Source organism: Mixophyes fleayi, chromosome 7 (genome assembly GCF_038048845.1).
Source record: "Mixophyes fleayi isolate aMixFle1 chromosome 7, aMixFle1.hap1, whole genome shotgun sequence".
Lineage (NCBI taxonomy): Eukaryota > Metazoa > Chordata > Amphibia > Anura > Limnodynastidae > Mixophyes > Mixophyes fleayi.
The window spans coordinates 50,902,764-50,927,321 of NC_134408.1; the positions used below are offsets into that span (position 1 = coordinate 50,902,764).

A 24,558-nucleotide genomic window follows, 5' to 3' on the forward strand; every position below is an offset into this window, starting at 1 on the left:
TAAAGTCATTTATGAGTATACATGGAATTTTTTTTATTTTTTATTTTTTTGTTTTTTTCCCCTTGGAGAAACATTAGACTGTCCTTAATGTCTACTGTACATAAAATCAATTTTTACACTTGCTTCTGATTGCAAACACATGTTTTCGCATACATACTCAGCTGTCAGCACTAGTATTCAGAACGTAAACTAGTCCCCCAGTTAGCGCAAGAGATATGGCAGTAAACCAGTGTACTTCTGTGTGCGCCTGACTTTGACTGCACGAGATTACTGTAGACTACGGTAATTCACCCATTATCCACCGCGTTTCCTCCTTTTAAATCGTAGTCTGAAGTAAGTGTCGTTTGCGCTAGAAGTTGACTTGGACGTCACATGGCAGCGTTCTGTTGCGTATTGTCCAGTTCTGAGCAGGTGCAGCGTGATTTTTGCCAATAGTGTGCACAAATCTGGCAGATATATTCCTTAATGATTTAGGCCTGAAGTGTCCATGTGAAAATATCCTAATGCTTTTAAAACCTGCCACTATAATGGGATAGGACCATTTATGTGCAGAGAAAAGAGAATCAATGGTGATTTGTGGACCCATTTTACCAAGTCATGTCTCTCTGCAGCAGATTCATTAGAGTTAATACCTATGAATTACTGACTGCATAATTGAATAAGTGCTGTAATTAGTTATATTGGCAATGTGTGTTGAAATGGAATTACTTCTTTTAAAAATCACTATTAACACTAACAGTTCAGTTTCTATTACTGGGGGCAAATGTGACAAAACATAAAAAGCAGAATGGATAACAGGATGATAAAAGCAGAATGAAGCGCATGATACCTCTTCTGGATCAGTGAATCAAACTCAACTCCATTCCACCAATTCAAAAGCAGTCACACTTTTAATATATGATCAATTAACAAAGCAACAGTATTGCATTGGGCCAGGAAGGGTGACATGAGCAGAATATTTTGAGCTTTGATGGGGGAGGTTGCAGGATTTTATTACAGACAGTAGCACAGGTAATCATTGATTAGTATAGTTTTGCACAGGACAGGACATATCAATATGTGACATGTTATAGCAAATCTCTGCATTTTAGGAAAATTCAGGCTAACACATACTAAACATGTATAAAAGAGTGGTTTTGGGCCTCAAGTAGAGTTGGACTCATGTGCGCCCCAAATGTGCACAGGAAGAGATGCACAGATGAAACAACGCATTTACCTTTAAATGTTCATATCTCAAGTTTATGTCAGGTTTATGTCAGGAGTAACAAGAGTGTATACTGAAGTTCCACCAAACCATAGGGAGAGCATAGATATTGCACTGAGAAGTGAAGTGAATAACAATGATTATCTTGTTACATAGGATGAGATATATTAAGCAGCAATTGCATAGTCATTTTTTAATGTTGCTGTGCTGGAAGCAGGAAAAATGTGTAAGGATCTGACCAACTTTGAGAAGAACCAAATTGTGATGTCTAGACGACTGGGTCAGAGCATATCCAGAACGACAGGTCTTTTGGGGTGTTCCCAGTATGCATGGTTAGTACCTTCCAAAAGTGGTCCAAGGAAGGACAACTGGTGAAACGACGACAAGGTCAAGGATGCCTAAGGCTTATTGATGCACTTGGGGAGCGAAGGCCGGTCTAATCCCACAGAAGAGCTACTGTAGCACAAATTGTTGAAAAAGTTAATGCTGGATATGATAGAAAGGTGTCGCAACACAGTGGCTTATGGAGTACATAGCCGCCGAATGACCAAATTGCCCATGCAGACCCCTGTCCACCGCCAAATGTGCCTATAATGGACACAAAAGTGGACCAAGGACCAATGAAAGAAAGTGGCCTGGTCTGATGAATCATGTTTTCTTTTACATCATATGGATGGTCATGTTTGTGTGCATAGTTTACTTGGTTAAGAGGTGGCAAGCCAAAGGAGGCAGTGTGATGCTCTGGCCAATGTTTTGCTGGGAATCCTTGGGTCCTGGCATTCATGTGGATGTTACTTTGATATGTACCAACTACCTAAATATTGTTGGAGACCATGAGCACCCCTTCATAGCAACGGTATTCCCTGATGGCTGTGTCCTCTGTCAGCAGGATACTGCACCCTGCCACAGTGCAAAAAAATTTCAGGAATGGTCTGAGGAACATGACAAAGAGTTCAAGGTGTTGATTTGGCTTCCAAATTCTTCAGATCTCAATCCGATCGAGCGCCTCTGGGATGTGCAATAAAAACAAGTCTGAGCCATGGAGGCCCCACCTCGCAACTTACAGAACTTAAATGATCTGCTGCTAATGTTTTGGTGCCAGATACCACAGGACACCTTTATAGGCCTTGTGGAGTCCATGCTTCGATAGGTCAAAGCTGCTTTAGTGGCACGGGCGGGACCTACACATTATTAGGCAGGTGAATATAATGTTGTGGCTGATCAGTCTATACGACAGTGCCTGGTTATTATATATATATATATATATATATATATATATATATATATATATATATTAATAAATTGTCATATGTCATATATGTAAATGAGAATAGTGTCTTGACATTTTTTTACTTTCCTCTTTAAAAATCCAACGACAATCTTCTTTACTGTTGCAGGTCAAATAGAGATATAAATTAAGTAATGTAGCTTTATATAGCTTTATATAACATAGATGCCACACTAATGAACTAAGAACTGTAAGCTAGAGAGGTCAATCTGCAATTAATCAATCAGAAGCTAGTTAGGGCTACTGATCATCATCCCCATTGTGTCTCGCTGCATCAGCCCTCCAGTACCCACAAGGGATACACCTCCTGGCAGGTGTATACGAGTCTGCGTCCAGGTATACTCCAGGGGCAAATATGAACACACCTTTAATGTTCTCAACGTGTGCTTGCCCATGCACGTCCTGCCTCTCCGGTTCAAAGGAGTCACAAGAATAAAATACGACATAATATGCATACAGACAAATGCATACACATTTTAGTGTACACCACAAAACAGAAATGCATGATTTCCTCAAAAACACAGACGTTCCTCCAACTCTACATGAGCCCTTTAGTGTATAAAGGCACATTGTATGAAGAGGAAGAATTTGTAGACAAGACAAATACAGTATTTTCATGCTAGATGCCACATAAATTGACACCATAAAAATCAGCTTACCAATGGCTTTAGGGTTAGCTATCAAGTTCAGCTTGATATATCATTTGTGGTACACTCTGGTGACAGCTGTAAGTTATAAATACCATAAATACATACATATATACCTGTTTATGAGCTATAAAAACAGAAAAGGTAAGGTATAAAAAAAATATTTATGAAAGGATTGTCTTTGTTTCCTATTAGTTTATAAAAAACACTCTCATTGAGCTACAGTAAGGAAACAAGCTACATGATTTACATATTCATGGGACCAGCTGTTTTAGGAAAAAGGATCTGCATAAAATATGTACTTTAACAGATGTATAAATCCTTTTAGGAGGCTAATTTTGCTGCATCTTTAGTTATCAAAGTAACTCTGTATCATGCATTTATAAATACACCCTGAGGTAACTTTCTAATTTCTAACTTTGAATGTAATAATTGAAACATAAACAGATTAATGTACGTGTAACTGTATTGCATTTAGTTGAAATGTCTCGAAATCTACATAAGCACAATTAGTAAAATGAATTAAAATGTTTTGGTATCCCAAACAAAATAATGTGATGGGGTAGATGTACTAGATTTATAAGAGGTTTAATGTATCAAGTTGTCAGTGTACAGCTACTAACCTTTCTAAAAAGGAAAAGTGGAGCTGTTTCCCATAGCAACCAATCGCATTCTAGTTATCATATATCTAGTACATTCTAGAAAATGATAGCTAGAATTTGATTAATTGCTATGTGCGACATTTTCTTTTTAGAAGCTTTAGTAGCTGTACCCCGATAGCTTGATACCCTAAGCCTCTAACAGAACATTATCATAACTGCTTGGGATGGGTGTATAGAACTGCATTTATAATGGAACAGGATGTACAGGTTTTCAGAAGATCTCTTATCAACCAAACGAAAGTAGAGTTGTCCTTAGAGGGAAATAAATATCTTGCATATGTCTGAGATAAAAGTGAAGGCTTATTTAGATGCAAGGGGTATTTCTTTCACATGTAAATTAATTAATGTCAGCAATTTTAAATGTGTATACTAACAGGCTTTTGTCACTCTAATAAGCTTTCAATGAGTATATAGCTATGTTTGACTGCTGCCAAAGAGTATGTGAATGTTCATAAATATATTATACTGTGAGACTAAACAAAGGTTCTTTATAGGTGATGCTGTCCTTGTACCCTATACTCCTTTATATTTACTGAGAAAAATTGGTAAGACCAAGTGCAAAAAAAAAAAAAAAAGGAAAGAGGAAGAAAAATTGAACTAAAGGGAAAAAAAATTTCTATAGAGCCGGCTGCACAGTGTTGACCTGGGCAAGTGGCTCGTTTGTTTGTATAATAATAGCCCTGGACTAAATACAAAAACATAATTTACTTCCTGTTGTTTTTTGTTTACAAGAAATCAATCTACAAGATATATATCTTCAAATTATCAAATACATAAATATGTGATATACAGTATAAAAAAGTTTTGTCACAGTGGGACCACACCGACAAAGAGTGGCTGTCCTGTTTAGACTTTTCAGCTTCCGGCTGTGAATCACCATCACTTTGCGGTCACACAGATCTGTTAACAATTTAATAAATAGAGTGAAGAGCGTTTCCTGGCATTTTCACCAGAATTTAGGATTTTCACTAAATGATTAATAAACCCGCTACTCTATGGTGCTATTCACATTCTTTTCTTGTGTATGTCTCTATAAATTGAAGAATACAGAATCTCCATAGAGCAGCTGTCTAGGGAGGTGCAAACTAGAATTTAGCACCAGATTTCTTTTATGCAGTTTTGTCTGTGCTGCTTTATCCTGCCTCATTATCAACAGGTTTCTTTATTTATTGATCCAAGTCATGGACTTGAAAAGCGAGGGAAACTATTATAATAAACCAGTTGGATATTTGAACTTTGTATCATACTTACAGTGGGTAAAATTAGTATTGAACACATCAACATTTTTCTCAGTAAATATTTATTTAATGTGGTTATTGTAATGAAATTTACACCAAATGTCAGCAACAACCCTTGCAATCAACACATGCATAGAAATCAAACCATAGATGTCCATAATTTAAGTTTTGTGTAATAATGTGAAATGACAAAGGGAAGAAGTATTGATCACATGAAGAAAGGGAGGTACAAAAAGGCATGGAAAGCCAAGACACCAGCTGAAATCTATCAGTAATTAGAAAGCAATCCCGTCAGCTAGTTAAGCTACAATTGATAGCCTATATAAAGGTGTCTCATTACAAAGGTGTCACACAAGAAACATCTCATGATGGGTAAAAGCAAAGAGCACTCTCAAGACTACACTACCTTATTGTTGCAAAACATACTGATGGAATTGGTTACAGAAGGATCTCCAAACTGCTGAATGTTCCAGTGAGCACTGTTGGGGCCATAATCTGGAAGTGGAAATAACATCATTTCACCATAAACTGGACATGACCAGGTGCACCTCGCAATATTTCTGACAGAGGAGTGAAAAAAATTATCAGAAGAGTTGTTCAAGAACCAAGGACCCAGTCTTCAGAAAGACCTGGAATTAGCAGGTACAATTGTTTCAAAGAAAACAATAAGTAATGCACCCAACCGCCATGGCCTGTATGCACACTCACCACGCAAGACTCCTTTGCTGAAGAAAAAACATGTTGAAGCTTGTTTAAAGTTTGCTGCAGAACAGTTGGATAAGTCTGTGAAATACTGGGAGAATATAGTGTGGTCAGATGAGAGCAAAATGTAACACTTTGGATGCCATAATACACACCATGTTTGGAGGAGAAATAGCACAGCACATCACCCCAAAAACACCATACCAACAGTGAAGTTTGGAGGTGTTAACATCATGGTGTGGGGCTGTTTTTCTGCACACGGTACTGGCATACTGCATATGCATTGAAGGAAGGATGAATGGAAAAATGTACCGAGACATTCTTGATAAAAACTGCTGCCATCTACCAAGATGCTGAAGATGAAACGAGGGTGGATATTTCAGCAAGACAATGATCCCAAACACACAGCCAATAAAACTCTCAATTGGTTTCAGTGAAAGGAAATAAAGCAGCTAGAATAGCCCAGCCAATCACCTGGCTTGAATCCAATTAAAAATCTATGGAAAGAACTAAAGATCAGAGTTCCTAGAAGAAGCCCACGGAATCTTCAAGATTTGAAGACTATTTGTGTTTATTTGTGTTGAAGTATGGGGCAAAATCACACCTGAGCAATGCATGCGACTAGTTTCTCCGTACAGGAGGCGCCTTGAAGCTGTCTTTACCAACAAAAGATTTTGTACAAAGTATTAAATCAATTTCAGGAAGCTTGTTCAATACTTTTCCCTGTGTTATTTCACATTATTACACAAAACTTAAATTATGGACATCTTTCATTTCTTTGCATGTGTGGATTGCAAGGGTTGTTGCTGACATTTGGTGTACATTTCATTACAACAGCCACATTAAATATATATTTACTGAGAAAAATGTTGATGTGTTCAACACTTATTTCACCCGCTGTAGGTTCATTTGACACCACAATCATCTCACATCAGTTTAAGAGGAGTCTCCAATCACTATTTTGTGCTGTCCCTTTTACATGGAACCGTATTCTCACTAACATGAAATACTGGTGTTTCTGTGACCATTTGAGTGACCAGGTTGGCTACAGATTGTTTTATACCTGCCCACTGATGATGCACACATGTAAGAGATTAAGGGGTATATTTACTAAACTACGGGTATGAAAAAGTGGAGATGTTCCCTATAGTAACCAATCATATTCTAGCTGTCAATTTGTAGAATGTACTAAATAAATGATAACTAGAATCTGATTATTGCAATAGGCAACATCTTCACTTTTTCAAGCCCGCAGTTTAGTAACTCTAGCCCTTAGAATGATAACACAAAGGTGTCTTCAACTTAGTCCAGTGGTTCCCAAACATTTGCAGTTCACGGCACCCTTAGAGTCTCCATAATTTTTTCAAGGCACCCCTCCAAAATAATTACTGAGCAGTCCTGTTTTAGAAGTAGTTGGGTCAAAAAAATGTAATAAGTATTTAGGTCAGGACAGAAATGCTTTTTTAGTTGTATGCAAAAATGCCTCCTCTGCATCCAGACTCTCTGCGCACTCTGCATCCAGACACACTGCTCCCTCTGCATCCAGACACACTGCCCCCTCTGCATCCAGACACACTGCCCCCTCTGCATCCAGTCACTCTGCCCCCTCTCACGCTGCCCTCTCTCACGCTGCCCCCTCTGCCGTTTCACACTGCCCCCTCTGCCCCCTCTCACGCTGCCCCCTTTGCCCTCTCTCATGCTGTCCCCCTCCTCTGCCCTCTGTCATGCTGTCCCCCTCCTCTGCCCTCTGTCACGCTGTCCCCCTCCTCTGGCCTCTGTCACGCTGTCCCCCTCCTCTGCCCTCTGTCACGCTTCTGCTCACTCTGACCCGGACAGCCAGAGAAAATACGAACAAAACAAAAACTTACCAATCCGCTCAGCGCCAGGACCCAGCATTCTCCTCTCTCTCACGCAGCTTGTCACTGAATGTCGATATTCAGTGACAAGCTGCGTGAGAGAGGAGGATGCTGGGTCCCAGTGCCGCGCGGATTGGTAAGTTTATGTTTTGTTTGTTTTTTTCTCTGGCTTGCCCGCGGCACCCCTGTGACAGCACCGCAGCACCCCTGGGAGCCGCGGCGCACACTTTGGGAACCGCTGCTTTAGTCAAATACTTTAAAAAGGCTTTCATCAAAAAACTAGCAAGTCATCTACTTTCCTTGAATGTCAGAGCAGCTTTGTTTACTCAGAAAATAAAGTACAGTTCACTAAAGTCTGATTGCATGGCATTATGATCTAGTATGTATTCAAGGTGTGGGCCACATAAGTATTATCTCATGTTCATGTTCCAAGAACATTTGGTATTGGACTTTCAATAAAACTCCTGTTTTTTTTGTAGATTTCCTTTCAGTACATTAAATATCCAATTAAACATTTTTTAGAGTTACAAATCCAAAGCAGTAATGTGCATCTTAATTTCTCAGAATTGCCATTTCTAGCCATTAGTACAGCTTATTATCTCTGCTTTATAAATGTCTTGCTGCATTGCCGCAGCATGTGATTCTAGCCCCATGGCATTACATTGAATTATAGCTTGCAATTTTTAAAACAAAACGAGCAGATTCGTTCTAATTGCATAGTTTAAGTTTTCAAAATGCACTGATTTCAGTTAGGCCACACTACAGAATTTGGCTGTAAACTAGAAGACACAAGTGGGTAATTCAGTAATTGTATTAAACTCTGTTAAAATGTTACCTACATTAGCCTCATATCCTTATTTTCAAGCCGATACATTGAAAAATAAATTAAACTTGCACTTAACGTTTTTGCAATAACAACAAAATATATATGTATTCCTACAGACTGTTAGTAATTAGTGTACTAGAGCCAGACAATTTCTACAGATTAATGGTTATACCACATAGACATGTAACAAATAAAAACATAATGTTATTACCTTGTCCTTAGCTAAATCTAATGCAGAAACAAATTTATTTTCCATTTAAGTTAATAACAAAACAAAATAATCTATATTAAAAAAGTCTTTAAAATCTACTCAGAGATTTCTTTAGAGCTGTTAGGATACTTGGTATTTTTGTGATGTCTGATCCCAGGAACCAGCTCACAAACACCTGTGGCATATATGTTACGGTCACCTTTAGCATCCGGAAAATTGACACGTTGATGTTTACTTGACCAGACACAGATAGTGCTGCCAATATTGGCAAATTAGAAAGATAGTGATCCAAAAATATTTGTCATGACTAATAATGATGTAATTCAATTTTATCGGGACATTTTTCAAAACATTTCATTTGCAGCATTAAAATTAAAGATTACGATATGAGCACAGGCATTGCATAAATTAAGCAAAAAACTTGGCAGGAATGATGTGTTTTACAGTAGCATAATAAGTCCTGATACACATTTCATATGCCTGAGAGGGAATTTTGGATGTCTGAATTTGTTACAAGGAGAAAAGAGGGGAAAGGATTAAAACAAACAGAATGCAAGGGTGGATGGAGTAGTAGAGGGGGGGAAAGAGGGATGCAGAGTCTGGGTGGGAGTAAAGTAAAGGCGGTATTAAAGGGTGGGATGAGGTTCTCTCAGACATGCTGATCTCATTGATAGATCCACATTGTGATCTTTCCGATTTAGCCACCCAACTGATATCATCACTTAGCTCTCAGCTCAAGTGGCAAGATCTGCGCATGTGCGGCCAGTATTAGCCACTTAACTACAGATGTGTACACAAAGCGGTTTACATGGAGTCAGACAACTGGAAAAAGGCATACCTCCCAGCATTTGAAATATCCAAATCAGGACACAGCTGAAAGAGGAGGGTGGCCGTGTCACATTAGTGGAGTGTCAAAATAAAGTGGGTATGGTCATTCCTAATGCTTCTGAAGTGCTAGGCCACCACCCTACCCAAAAAACACCCTTTGATTGTGCATCCATTGAAGGCAACATGTAAGTGGGGATATACCACCCAACTACTTGTCAGTTGGGATAATCGTGCCTACTGTGGGAAGACGGGACAGTCCCCTTAAATCAGGACACTTGGGAGGAATAAACAAGGCCATATGACAATTAATGATAATTCATGGTCTCAGTTTAGCAGGCAACGGATATTTTAATCGTAGAGAATTCACAGTGTTAAAACTCAAGGTCAATGGGTAAGCAAAGAACAATCAAGATCAATGCAAAGTTTTGTACACAATGAATCAATACAAAGAAGTTGACAGTCAGATTAGGACTCAATAAAACCATGCCAGGTCTGAGTTTATAAATAAAGTCTGTCACCTATTTGATTCATTCTTAAACTTCATGTTAATATTAAAATTTAGCTTTGCAGACAAATGCAACAAAAGAAAACATGTTCAATTTAGTTTATTACTCAGGGTTTATGTGATTTTTCTTATTGTTTTTTACGCTTTGAATGTAAAATCAATTTTTTAGTCACGTTAAGGAACACCATTACCAGGTCACATAAGATACGTTTGAGGTTAGAGCACCTGTCATTATTCTAAAAGGGAGACAGATGGACACACAGGAGATGACATGGGGCGGGTCAGAACAACCTGCAGCAAAGCAAAGTATGAAAATGTTAAGAGAACATCAGATTATTTTAGTTCAGTCTACTTATTTTTCAAAAGACCCAGGTATTTTGAACATTTTCCATAACTGTCTATCACCCATGCTTTGCGATGCCCCTGGTGAAGGCTATCACCGGCGATAGTCGACTGTAGTCTTCACCTGCCACGGGCTTTAGTAAATAGAGAAGAGCCCTAAATCCCATAAAAAACTTCTGTTTAGACTCCTAGCAATTAGCTCCTATGTGTAATGATAGGCCTACATGTATCCAATCTGGGCATCTAATATGTGATGTGTGTCAATTACATTTCTATGTGACAAAAAGTAAATTTATTTAGTTTGTTTTGCTGTTAACTTATATTTTTATTACAAATGTTATAAATAAATTAATTCTTATTAAGGAATTTTTAACAAGGATCAAACACTTTATTGTATTTAATATTTGTCTATTGCTCATCAAGGAGATCCCCAGTTAATTAGTAAATACGATTATTAGAATGTTCACAGCAGCACATAATATTTCTTGTGGAAAGCAGTGAGCTGTTTACTTGTGTGATTGTGTAAGTAAAGGCAGAGCTGCATGAGAGTGGAGCAATATCATGGTGAGAGTAGGGGAATGCAGGCAAGCAGGAAGCCACAGACTGAGGGCATGAGTCATCAAGGAACGTAAGCAAAAAGGGGAGTAAATGTTATCCTGGACAAACCATGTTACAATACAAGGGGTGCAAATTAGTTTATTATTTTGCACATAAGTTAAATACTGGATGTTTTTTCATCTAGCACACAAATACTTGATAGCTTTATTTTTACATTGAAATTTAAAGATGATCTAGGAGATGCTCTATCCCAGCTATAAATCTGTCCCCACATTTTATCCCCACATCTGTCCCCACATACCTCCTTCCTCCAATGCAGCATGTTTTTGCTTAGGTGCAAAGTTACTCTTACTTTTTATGCTTTGCTCTCCTTAATGATTTAGGCCCTAGGAGTTTAGGTACTAGCAGGGCTGTCTTAATGCATGGGCACGCTGGGCAGTTGCCCGGGGGCCCCATGAGCATAGGGGCCCCATAGGCTTTCCAACTTTTCAGCATATTATTCTGGGACATTTATTAAGACCCTTCAAACCCTCTTTATTAAAACTTAAATTAAATGTGAAAATTAGTTTTTTCATGTAGCACACAAATACTTGACAGCTTATTTGTACACTGAAATTTAAAGTTGATATTTGTGTGCTACATGAAAAAACAGACAGTATTTAACTTATGTGCAAAATAGAAAACCAATTTTCATCCCTTTCATTTTAACATGGTTTTGTCCAGGAGACTTCAGTAAGGAATGTCTTGCCTAAGTTCCGTAATGAAACAGGCCCTATGTTATTATAATTGTTTGCCAATAGTGGGAATCTACAAAGCAGAGGAAACATAGAGGTGCTACATATAAGACCTTATCTGTTGTGATCATAAACATGTGCATATCCCAGTTCTGCAGCTGAAGTCCATCTGCAGCTTTATGTAACAATTTTCTGGCGTGTGAGCCAACGTAGCAATGAGCATATAGGTAAAACCTCACATCAAAGCACTGCCTGCTATCACCTTTAGATAACCCCCTCAATTTATTACAGCATTTCTATTTTTCTTCTTAAATACTACCAGAAACTATGTCTTAATTAAGTCATGGGAGTAAGAGAAAATTGGGACTGTCTTTATTTCATATGTCACGTAGACATTTTAATTATGTTGGTCTATGGGCATATATCAGTGCCCTTTCCTATTTAAAATGCACCTATGCACATGAAAGATATCCGATTGACAGTTTGGTAGGTACCTAATCATCGCCCTTTCAGATAAGAGCCAGCAGCTAAACCAGCAATTCCTCCCAAAATATCAATCCCCTGCCCTTAAAAGAATATTAGACTGTCGACTCTCGACTGTCTTCCCACAACATAAACTCTTGTTTCTGCATTTTCTCTTAAATCCGGTGACTTCTCTGGCTAGCTCACATTCAATATAGAATGCCCAACAGGTGCGATGTGAAAAAAAGGGAGCAAGAAAAACCCAATAGAAATCAATTTGTGCCGAGAGTCAGCATTTTCCTGCAATTGTAATCTGCTTTGCTGTTTCTAAAAACTTGAATAAGAGTTATAAATATTCAACCATACATTTCACCACAAGCTACTGGACCATGAAGCAATAGTTTGCTCTTAGTTCTTATTGAAATAATCTGGCCTGACTTAAAAGAAGGTAATACAAAACTAATTTATTATATATTTATTTCAGTCCAAATTACTACAACTGTACAAGAAAAGTGGGTATATCACAGCCGAACCTGTTAACATTTGGCTACATTTTTTAACTCCATTTATGAATACACAAGAAAGTAAAATTAGTTACCCTTATTTACAATGGCTCTAAAACATCAGGAAGCCTCAGTTATGTCACTGGAAATGGGCTGAACTTTCCTGCATATACTGAGAATCTGTGAGAATCTGTCTATACTGTATATAAGTAGAGATAAGAAAATGATGTCTTATTAAATAGAAATATGTGCTCAGAGTTCCCAGTTCCATACCATCTGTTCTGACATTCAAGATAAAAGGCAACACAGTATAACTCACCTTCTATTTAACACATGCAAAACATTGATATGTGTGTCCCTATACTGTGCATGGGGACAATAGAGACTAACTAATCTATCTACCTTAATTTATTAAATCATCATAGAAAATAATAATCAGCATCTAGTTGTCCTGGAATTATGCATTTTCTTTTGTTTCTTTCCCATGTCATTGTTCTACACCCTTGGTCCACATTAGCATCACAATTAGTACCTTGGCATCTCAGCAGCAATGTCTTTGTGATCAAGGGACATTATCATTTTAATTTAAAAATGAGATCTACCTTCACTCCCTGTTCAATATTTCATCACACATTCTATCTTTGGTCGGAAAAATGACAACCTTACACTGACATAAAATCAGACTCTGTCACAAATCATGGGTATCACATGTATTAAAATAAAAACTGCTGCCAAGGGTGCAATACACAATGCTTTGAGAGAACCATGAGGGAGTTGAAAGGCACTAGATGTTATAGTCTCCTAAATGGGCACTGTAGGAGAATGTTAAGGTTATCTGTGGATCAATTTATCTTGGCATAGAAGCAAAGACTTAAATTTGAAAGGTAAAAAATAGGAGTAAAAGGGATAGACATGGATTTTATATATAGTCATGCAATAATTTAAAAACATCACATTACTTTAAATATTTATTTAATGTCTGCAGATAATCCTAATTTATGTTGATTGTATACAGCAGTCAAGTTACCCCATCTTCACTCTCACTTGGGTGATGACATGGTCCAATGAATGTCTGCAAAGATGTTCTACATGATCTTGATCTCTACATTAGGTTGATTAAGGACCACTCAACTAAAATATTTGCATTTTGAATTACTCCTATAGCTGTCCCATCTTTTGTGCACTGTGAAACCCTGCTGTAGAAAAACTGTTTCCTCGCAGCAAGAGTGACTTCATGTTTGGCTACAATCATGCTAGTGAAACAAAATGAAATGCCCCTCTTCTACTTTATTTTCACAAGTGGATTCATCCGAATCTGCTGGCGCTATGTAAATAAATGTTGATGATGTTAATGATGATCCATCCGGGAGCTGGTCTGAGATGCTGACAGCGGTGTGAGCCATTTAGCAGTATAGAAATAGCATCACAATTTTGCTAGGTAAGAACGATTGAGGTTGTTATTAAAGTGCTGCATGATGCCTTCAGAAGTCCTATAGTACTACTTCCCCACATCCACTGTCCATTCCCTCCAGTCATTCATGCATTTTACACTATCAGCCATTAGAGAACTCATGAATGAACAATTAAACAGTCAAACATAGACTACTTGTTATCCTAGGGAATTACTGTTTCTTCTTGTGGAAACCCTGCACAAATAAAGTAACATGTATGGGGTGAGTTTTGTGTGGTAGGGGGTTTCAAATAAATTTGAATATATTGTTGAATTAATTGGTACTTCAACTAATGTTCAGATATTTAGATCCACAAAGCAGTATGTATTGATCTGCTATAATCAGTATGTATTGATCTGCTGTATTGATCCTTTTACATTTGATATCCAATATGTAGATTTGATTCTGGAGGATGTGAAAGTGTGAAACAATAATAGTAAACCTGTTGCCTTGGTTTCTAAGCATTTTATTGTGGTGTTTTTCTTTTTGAAGGTTGGTTTTGACATTGGACTGGATTTCTGAATAGTGATAAATTGAATGGTTATTCTTATTTTATCATTGGTCTATCTAATTGGCTATATGCATTGGTAGGATAATTTTTTGAGTGTACATTTTCAATAGGAGTCAACATTTTAGGATGCTGGAGATATAGAGGCATGTCCCATTAAAATATAGCCCTGTCTTTTTATGCTAAGGTGTATTTTTTCTTTGTGACTACTAGTCAGTTCATCCCGCGTCTGTTTTATAGACTGTTAGTGAGTTCGAGGTTCATATCCTGTTGTGCTGTGGTTAGGGTTATCCGCCACTCCAAGAAATCTTCAGAATGGGTTTCTGTTTTTACACCATACAGTCAGAACATACTCTATTTAACAGGTCCAGAATAGAGTTAATCCTTCAATGCCATTTAATTAGACCAATGTGATGGCTCATCTGATTCTGTCTGTGGTTGCGTCCCGGCTGTTGCCCTGACAGCCGGGATGTTACATTTTGCCATAGCGTCCCGGCCATTGCCCGGGCAACAGGGACGCGCTTCTGATTATCACTGCATCCCGGCAAAGAGTTTGAGAGCTGGGGAACATGTGCAGTAGAATTGTTTAATTATCAGCCTGTTGTGGCTGATTTAGTGGGCAGCTCTGTGATTGCCTTCTTGCCATATTTAAAGCAGGGAGGGCTTAGCCTTCCTGCCAGTTATAGAATTTGTGCCTCACACTTGCTGACTTGCATCTGTTTTCTGTGGATACTCTGCCATTCTCATTTGACTCCTGTTGTGATCCTTGGCTTGTTTACTGGACCCTGCTTGAACACTGATTGCTCTGACCTCTGCTCTGTTTCCTGGATTCCGGCACTTGCTGCTAGCCCTGACCTTTGGCCTGTCTGAGATTACCCTGCTTGCATCTGTCCCACGACTCTCAGCTTGTTCCTGGTTATCCGTGTACTATCTTGTTGGTTCCTGTGCCTCCTGCCTCTGTGGTGTGGTGATGGTACATAAGCTTTTACTACTCTAGAGTTAAGTACCTGTGAGTGCAACTAACTCGACGGGAAAGCCGGCTGCTATAGGTGAAGACCTCTACCACCTATTTGTTCTAAAAGCTTATGTTCGTTGCCTATAGTCGTAACACCATGGATGGCTGCTCACCCATATACACCTCCAGGTCTAGATGTTGTTGAAGTTAAATAATTGGACAAAGGTAGTAATTAATAATTTCTGTACACTACAATCAGTAGCGATGCGAGGAATATGCAACAAAATTATTATCATAACAACAGGTAAATAAATGTATTGTTTGTCTATTGTTTCATACAAAATTTAAAGTGCTAAAGAGGCTAAATAATGATTACAACATACAAATTACATTGAGTTTGTTATCAATCTGCTTGTAATCGCATGAGAACGTTTCCGGTAGTATTTATGAAGCATTCGCACATTGCGAACACTAGGTTTCACTTATATTACTTCTTATACACCAAATACCAACTCCAAAGATGTGATAAAAAGAACCAGTTGGCCATTCATGGAAGATGACCCCCACCTCAAGGACCAATGACCAAAGAAATGCAGGAGTGTAGCAGATGGGGAAATTTCACAAACAGTTTTGAGTCACCCATTCCGGAGGGTCCACAGTTCAACTAAGAATGGCTTAATCCACCTATGAGGCATCGTGATCTTTAAGGGTCCTGACTGGCTGACCTATGAGAGACTGACCTGTGTCTCTGTAACTTGATTCCCACTGTGATGTGATTTATAGCCTTTCTGTGTATATACATTCATGTTCCTTCAGCATGGCAGCAGAATATCCTGTGAGAGGCTCAGCTGGCTGGCGTGCGCATGCTCTGAAGTAGTGTTTTGGTGATATTATTCTCTCCTATTTGTATTTCTCACTTACAATTGTATCTTTGCATGTGGTTAATGTTTATTTGTCTGTGAACTTTGCGCTTAGTTGCTATGTTAGTGCACTTTGTCATTGCGGGTGCATTTTCATGTTTCTATATGCATCGCTAATAAATTCCTTTCTTACCTTTTGAAACCAAAGCAACATATCGGACAATCTATCACTTATATTCATCTCTAATAAGTTTACTACACTTCAACAATGTGTTTTCAAGTGAAATCATCAGCTGCAGAGAAATGTAGGCTGGCACAGTCCATCATCTGCGATCTTTAATTAAAGTTTATTTAGAAAGGAAAGTTACTGTACCCAATTCAAACTTTCCATAATGACTGTCCACACATACCTCGGTGCTTCAGTTGTCTGTAGAAACACTTTAGGTCGTCTGAGGTTGGGCTTGGGGAAGGATTCACAGAAGCCAAGGATACACCTTAATTGACAAATTAATGAAGACAAATAAGATCTTAAATGAATGCATTGTGGATAATAGGATACCTGCCTGACTTGTTAATGGTGTTTAAAGACTTATGGTTATCATAACATCCTTAAAATTGTATTTGTAGTCTCGAAGAGTACTGTGCTGCAAATTATAGAAATGTGCGTTTGTTATGGGATAAATTAAACAAGACATTGTTCTGCAAGTCGGTAGAGATGGTTTAAACTAATCTGAAAACTGTAAGTGTAAAATGTAAAAGTAGGATCTGTATCACCCAATATCATGGATGTATAAACTAAACAGGTCTGCCATACCCTTTCCTGCTCTTATTTCACAAGTCCCATTAAACCAGCGGCCTGCTAGGTACACAGTAGTCCCAAGTAGAGGGATAATGTGAAGATTCCATTAACAAAACTACCTAGCAAAGTATTTTCCTTTCATGTTCTTCTATGTATAGCAAAAAACACAAAATTATAGAAAACATTTTTATGTTGTTACCTATTTTCTGTATATCAATATGTCAGCCTGATAAATGATGGCATATTACAGATTGCTTTCTAGATATTGCAGATAATTTGTAGCAAGGAAATACAGACTGTGCATGCATATTTTGTTTGACCTATTTTGCACTTGAAGACTGCATTCAGTATTTTCAGTGCCAAACCATGATTCACTGTGCATTTCCTTCCAGGAATTTATTACAGTACATAAATGCAAAGCAGATGCAGTGCAATAAAAATATACTGTATAAGCAAAAATCACACAAACTGCATTTGCGTTGAAATAATTTCAATACACTAATGGATCATTAGTTTGCAAACTTACTGTTAAGTGGCCATAGCTAAATATATTTTTTAAAAATGTGTGTATATATATATATATATATATATATATATATATATGTGTATATTTATATAAAATTTGGTATGTTAAATAAATAAATAAAAAAATACTCTTTGCTTTCAGCTGTTTATGTGAAATGCGTGCTTATCTAGATGTCATTTACTAAATATGACTCTATGGGCTAGATTTACTAAGCTGCGGGTTTGAAAAAGTGGGGATGTTGCCTATAGCAACCAATCAGATTCTAGCTTTCATTTATTTAGTGCTTTCTACAAAATGACAGCTAGAATCTGATTGGTTGCTATAGGCAACATCCCCACTTTTTCAAACCTGCAGCTTAGTAAATCTAGCCCTAAGTCTGCGTACACACAATGCTTGTCAGGTGTTTGTGATTCATTTCACCTGAGCTGCATTCAGCCACATGATGGATCCCATCATTAATGTTATTTGGAATAGGGGTAACTAATCCCTATGAAGAACGTGTTCATGGCGTTCATAATAAATGCTGGCGTAGTCCAGAACTGCTAAATCCTATATTTTTTGCATTCTTACTTTCATGGTCCATTGAAGCCGTCACTAGAATGGCATTTATATTTTAAATGATATTAGTACTGCGGTCAGTATAAGGCTGATTGCAGCTCATGCTGAAGGGACCGCAGACACATAGAAAGTAATGTGTGTTGGCTGTGATGCTGTGGACACCTGTCTGTGCAGCACTAAACTCTCCACTTCTCGCTGCAGAAATTCTCTGCAGAAACATCACTTGGTTTCTCTAAAAAAAACAGAATTGTAAAGATAAGCGGAATTTTAAACTCATTCTCTGTGTAATCATGAAATTTTGAATGTTTTACTAGTAGAATTTGGCCTTAAATGTTCCCATTTATACATGAACCACACAGTAGAAAAAATTGACCCTCATCTGTCATCATTCCAGCTCTACACATAGGGCCTGACCGTCATCATCATATCTGTAGCAGGTGCAAAAGTTACGGTTCCTGACAGGTGTATATGTGACTCTGTGCTGGTCTGCCTCAATCACATTTGCATGGTGAAGTCCTTACTGTACTCTAATGGCCTACGTCAGACCATCTCTTCCCTCCTATGTTCCGTTTTTCCAGTCGCCCAGAGGGGCAAGTGTCAGATGCAACTCTGCATGTACACAGATGCGTGTGTTCTGTTTGTGGACATGTACAGTGCACATTTTACCTAGTGTGTTCTATGCAAACTGGCGTAAGTTCAGATCGGCATCAGGTCCATAGACAATAAATGCGTATTTGCAAATTCAGTGGAAAGAAAAGCAGAATCAGAACCTGAAGACCTGTTCCACTAGAAAACTTGATTCACTTTAAATGTCCCTGTCATGTCGATCAACTCTTCCCAATTGCTTTCATAGTGAAGGACCATATTACTGTTTTGGGGTGTTAGATCTAAAATTCTGACCCAAGTCAGCCTGTGGTGTCAAGTATATCTGGAAGCGCTTCAATCAGCTGGAGAGAATTGACACAGACCAAGTTCTGTATACAAGGAATATTCTCTAGTTTATTGATACAAAGATACAGGTTTTTATAGGCTACTGAATAAATGAATCCTACGTCATATGCACACAATAGTTTATACCACTAGTTTATGAGAAGCGCTACTGATTAACTTTCTCACATATTCTTGAGGTGTTTACTTTTCTCCCCCTTCTAAGGACAGATGAGCCTATTATTTCTTATCTCAAGGGGAGTTGGAGATATGCTATGTGCAACACCATGGATACAGCTCCCATACTACCAGCTGGATATGAAGCTCATTATTGTTTTCATAACTGGTTACATTCTTCAGGTGTTCTCTATTAGTTCAACTTCAAGGCCATAGGCTCACATATTGCAAAACTGCAAGTTAACAGAAAAATGAATAATCTCTTCTAGCAAATAATATTTCTATACAAGTTACAATAAAATGGCTGAACAAAGGCCTTATGAGGCCTTAACAAAAAATCATATTTAACATTTCCCATCTTTTATTCAATTTTCGACCCTTTCTCCTCCTACCTACCTAATCCTATCTATAGAACCACATTCTTAATAAGCAGGTACTTATACACATGTAGGAGGCCACATGCATAGAGTTGGTCCCCTTAGGAATCTGTCAACTCATCCCCCACTAATAAGCCTGTGATCCTCCCTGTCCTAACTTGATTTATGAGGAGATGCATTTTGGCAAATGTCCATGTCTAGAAAAGATGGTTTCTTAGAAGATGGTTTCTTAAAAGATGGTTTCTTAGTAGGTAGTTAATGAGTCTATAGTAGTTCTGCAGGCCTTGCATGTCCTTTGTTCAATCTTTAGTAGTTTCTTGTTGCAAACTCTGCAGTTCTTTGGCTTTGCTAGTCCAAATAATTCATGACACTCATAGTCTGGTCAGGTTTCAGAAGTAATTTCTGTGATCATCAGAGGTTCGGGATTTTCAGTGGTTCCCTTTTTGGAGAGACAACAATCAAGTGTCAGTAACTTCTTAATCAGCCATATATTTAGTTTCATTATCACCTATACGATCAACAGGATTGCTAAACCATTTGCTACTAATGCCAATATTTCCAATATCCAACATGAATCATTACTGACAACTTTACCAATGAGGTTATGCATCTGCACAAAGACATTTTCAGAGTTTACTCTACTATGAGTGCAAATTGTTGAGCACTCCTTCCCATATGTTTCTCACAGTGGCATAGGCAATATGTCACTTAACTGTCTGTTTCATACTGGGTTAGGGAGGCCTTAATCCCTACTTCAGTCACAATTATTCTGGCAAGACATATCAATACAATGAGACAGTCATTTCTATTTATCAGAACAAGACTCCCCTGATTTGAAGACTTTGCAGTGTTATGCGTGAATCCAGGTGTCTCTTTCCTGTACTTTCACTGCCATGGGAGTCGTCAACAGGACTTGATAAGGACCCTTGTATCTGGGTTCAAGACTTCTCCTGATGTGCTTTCTCACGACCACCCAGCCCCCCAGGGTGCAGTTTATGGGTACCTGTATCAAAATTAGGGTTTGCAATGGAGGAGAATATTTGACCATGTATTTCAGTTAGTTGTTTCTATAATAAGGCAACATAATTCAACAAATCACTATATACATGGTGTAGTTGCTATGGAAAATAACAGCCTGTTCTGTTTGCTGTGCCAAACAATATCTCATATGGTGTTAAACCTGTGTCTTTCCTAGCAGTATTTTTTACTGAGTGCAGGTAAACATGAGATCCATGGCAGACCTGTTTCAGCCATTATTTTCTGCATTTTCAATTTCAGTGTACCATTAAGGCGCTCCATACATCCTGAACTTTGGGATCTGTAGGGGGTGTGATAGTTTCTGGAATCCTTGCCCCGTAAAGTGTATCCCTCTGTCACTTACAATGACCTCTGGTACACCATATCATCAGATTACCTCATTCGCAATTTTCTTGGCTAATGCTTTAGCATTTGCTTTTCTATACAGCCATGTCTCCAGCCAGTGACTAAAGAAGTTGACACAGACAAGCACATTCTCAAAGCCCGAGCATTTGGGAAGTTATAAAGTCTATCTGTATCCTCTTATAGGGATATTATGTCTGGGGTGTGCTTTTCCATAGGACAGACTTACTCGGGTTACTTTGTGCACAGACTAGGCATTCTGCCACTAACGACTGTGCTGCTTGGGCGAACCCTGGTACTATCCATAAGCTGCTAGTGAGTACAACCATAGCATCTTTTCCCAGATGCACTTTCTCGTGTGCTATATTGGCCATAATGGGATAAACTACTTTTGGCAGACACAAACGCTGACCTTTACACCACTCCTTGCACTTCTAGTGCTCCATGTATTGCCCAAGTCTTTTTCTTATTTTCTGTTGCTTGTCTTTCCATAAGTTGGAGTGTGCTCTGGTCAAACAGGGGTCAGGGGGTCACCATGTAAATAGACTCCCCTTGGGGTACTGGGGCTATGGCGGCTTCTCGTGCGGCCTGGTCTATTTCACTTAGCTTCGGGGGTAGTATCTCTGTGTGTGTCTTCATCTTCATCACTGTTTGGAGGACAGCTGAAATGCAGTGAACAATGCCCTGGTATGTTCATCATATTGACTGGTTTGCTTGCTGAACCCATAAGGTCCCTACTTTTCCATACAGGGCCATAATCATGCGCAATTACAAATGCATAACTTGAATCAGTGTAAATATTTACTCTTTGTCCTTTTGCATATATGCATGCAAGTGTCAGGGCCTTTAGTTCAGCTTCTTGTGCTGACATGTGACTCGGTAGAGTCTGTTGAATCACTATTTCTGTGTGTGTGGTTACAGCACACCCTGTATACGGGACAGGATCTATGTGATAGTGTGAACCATCTACAAAAAGAGTGATGTCTGCATCTGGTAATGGTTTATCTTTAATGTGAGATAAAACCAGAGATTCTTGTTTCATTAGTTCTATGCAATCATGTTCAGAAAAATTTTGTTTGCATTTTTTTTTTTTCCTTTCTTTCTGTTCAAGCTGGAATGGAATTCCCCCAAATCCCTAGGGTAACCCCAATATATACAGGTACTTCTCCCATCTTTTGAAACTTGCTGCAATAAGGCAGCAGGATTCAACATTGTGCACTGCTTAAGTGTAACGTTACTGGGAGTAAGCAGTGCTACTTCATTAGGATAGGCTTCAGTAAGGAGCATGTGGAATCCAAGGACAAGGTTCTTGGTTTCTGAGTTCCACAAAGTTTACACTCATTAGATGGAGTGTACAGTACAACGGTTAAGACAGATGTGGTAACTTTAATTCTTCTGGAAGAGAAACACTTAGCTTAAATAACCTGTTAATAAGCCACATCATCAGTTCTATTAGTGTATATAATAATGTGTTGGGCCACAATACTCACAAACACATTCCTGCATTGGGTGTAAACCCCTGTAGTCATGGGTTGCTCTTTTCTTTATTTGGTTGGGTTAAACTTTCATATTAGAATTTTCTAATTATGTATAATGATCTATACATTACTATGGGCCTGAGTCTGGTTCTTCCAAACTTGGCTTTCCTTTCTAGTCTAGTACACATCTACAGCGCACAGCAAAGGAAAATAACGTGCAATCTATATTCCTCCTGCTAATATCAATGAACTCCCCTCTCTGGTCTCCCTTGGACCTTTAAAAAACTTAAAATACAGTTTACTCAGATTGCCCTTGTCTGAAGGTCTTAACATATATCTGTGAACATGAGAGGCTCTGGGGCCTCTTGTGCTTCCTTTTTTTTTTTTTTTTCTTCTAATAAAAAAGGAAAGGGAGGAAGAAAATACACAGTGCGCTCGGCAAGTGTTATATGTCACTCATTTCACAATAGGAGGGAATGTCCTTTGTGCTGTATATCTTCATACTTAGTAAATCTGGCCGGTAACAAATGTTTTGCTTGTGCTTGGTTTCTGTCACAACGTACGATACCGTTAAGGTAACTGGGTGTCCTAGCACAATATCTATACTCTTTTCAAGCACTAAAGCAGAGTAGTATGCAAGTGACCTTAGCTTGCGACCATGTATTTGTGTCAGTACTCCTTGTACATGTGCACTGACTTCATAACAAAATAATGTGAAAGGCTTGTCATAATCTGGCAAAGCCAGTGCTGGCGCTGAAGTTATTTCAGCTTAAAATTGGTTAAACATTTGGTTCTGCTCAGAGGAGAGTATAAATGGCTTGCTATGATCCAGAAGTGCTAATGCAGGAGCACATACAATTGCTCTTAAAGTCTTAAATCTTTTTCATTTCTGTAAAAATATAGAATTCCCATCAATGCATTACCATACCCACAATAAAAAGAATTATTTACAGTATATGACAATTATAGCACAGTAAATAAGGGCAGTAAATGTCTTTACAAACACTGATTTACTCAAAACTGTAATGAGGATACAAATAAAAACCTTTTGCTTTCTGCACATACAGAAAAACCACCTAGTTCATGCATTTGCTATGCGAATAGCACATAAACTCTAATATCTCTTTCCAAAACAAGGTAATCATTACTCAGAAGAGTTTATGTTATTTAAATCCTTCATTAGTTTATACTTATGTTTGTTGTGGTGCAAAGATGGTGCATTGGAAGTTAAATCAATGCAATCTGGATTGCCTAATGGGTCTTTGCAGCTTGAGACCTGTGAATAAAAAAAACTTTTGCATAGAGATTAACATTTATTTACTAGGAATTACTGTAACTGTAACATGCGTGTATACTGTTATCAGGTAACCAGTGAACAGCTGCTAAAAGCTTAACTGTGACGCTATGCGTTCCATGCCTTGATTTCCTCAAAGGGGCAGTCCCTAATTTCACAAATAGAGAATGTCAAAGGGACGAGACCTGGGCGAGTGTTCAAAGCCACTCCTTTCTTATCATCTCTTAGTACAGCCCTTTTAAATGACACTAATTAAATTTCCGGGTTTAGAAACATTCAATCTGGAATCTTGGTTCCAAGTATTCAACCATTTTAAAAGCAGCACTGTCTCATAAATCAGAGTACTCTCGTTAGACACAATACATTGTGTCTGTAAATCATTCAACATTTTCTCAACAAAATCTCTCTCCCGTGACCAAATATTCACACATATTTCTAGATTCTGTGATTTTCGTGTTCAAAGTAAAAATATATTCACTTAAGTCTCGCTCACAGACGACATTTTATCTCGTAACATTTCTTTAAAGGCATAACAAACCCTCCTGATTTCTGAGAACATTCATCAGCGCCATTTTAACACAGATAAAAACAGCATGTAAGCTCACTCCCACAATTCTCAACTTCATTAAAGAGAAAGCTATATTTCTGAACTTCAGAAACAAAATTATTTTGTTCAAATACAGAAACGGCTTGTTGGATCCC

General features: G+C 38.2%; 1 protein-coding gene and 1 long non-coding RNA gene across 2 annotated transcripts in view; one reads left to right on the forward strand and one right to left on the reverse strand.

The window, feature by feature from the left end:
- The window catches only part of GRIN2A (glutamate ionotropic receptor NMDA type subunit 2A), a 502,726-nt gene that overhangs the window by 59,623 nt on the left and 418,545 nt on the right, over window positions 1-24,558 (forward strand). The gene's annotated exons all lie outside the window — the stretch shown is intronic.
- On the reverse strand, window positions 19,906-23,746 carry LOC142097734 (uncharacterized). Its single transcript, XR_012678231.1, has 2 exons — window positions 23,207-23,746; window positions 19,906-22,493 (listed from the first exon to the last, which is right to left on the reverse strand). It is a non-coding gene; the product is annotated as an uncharacterized LOC142097734 (long non-coding RNA).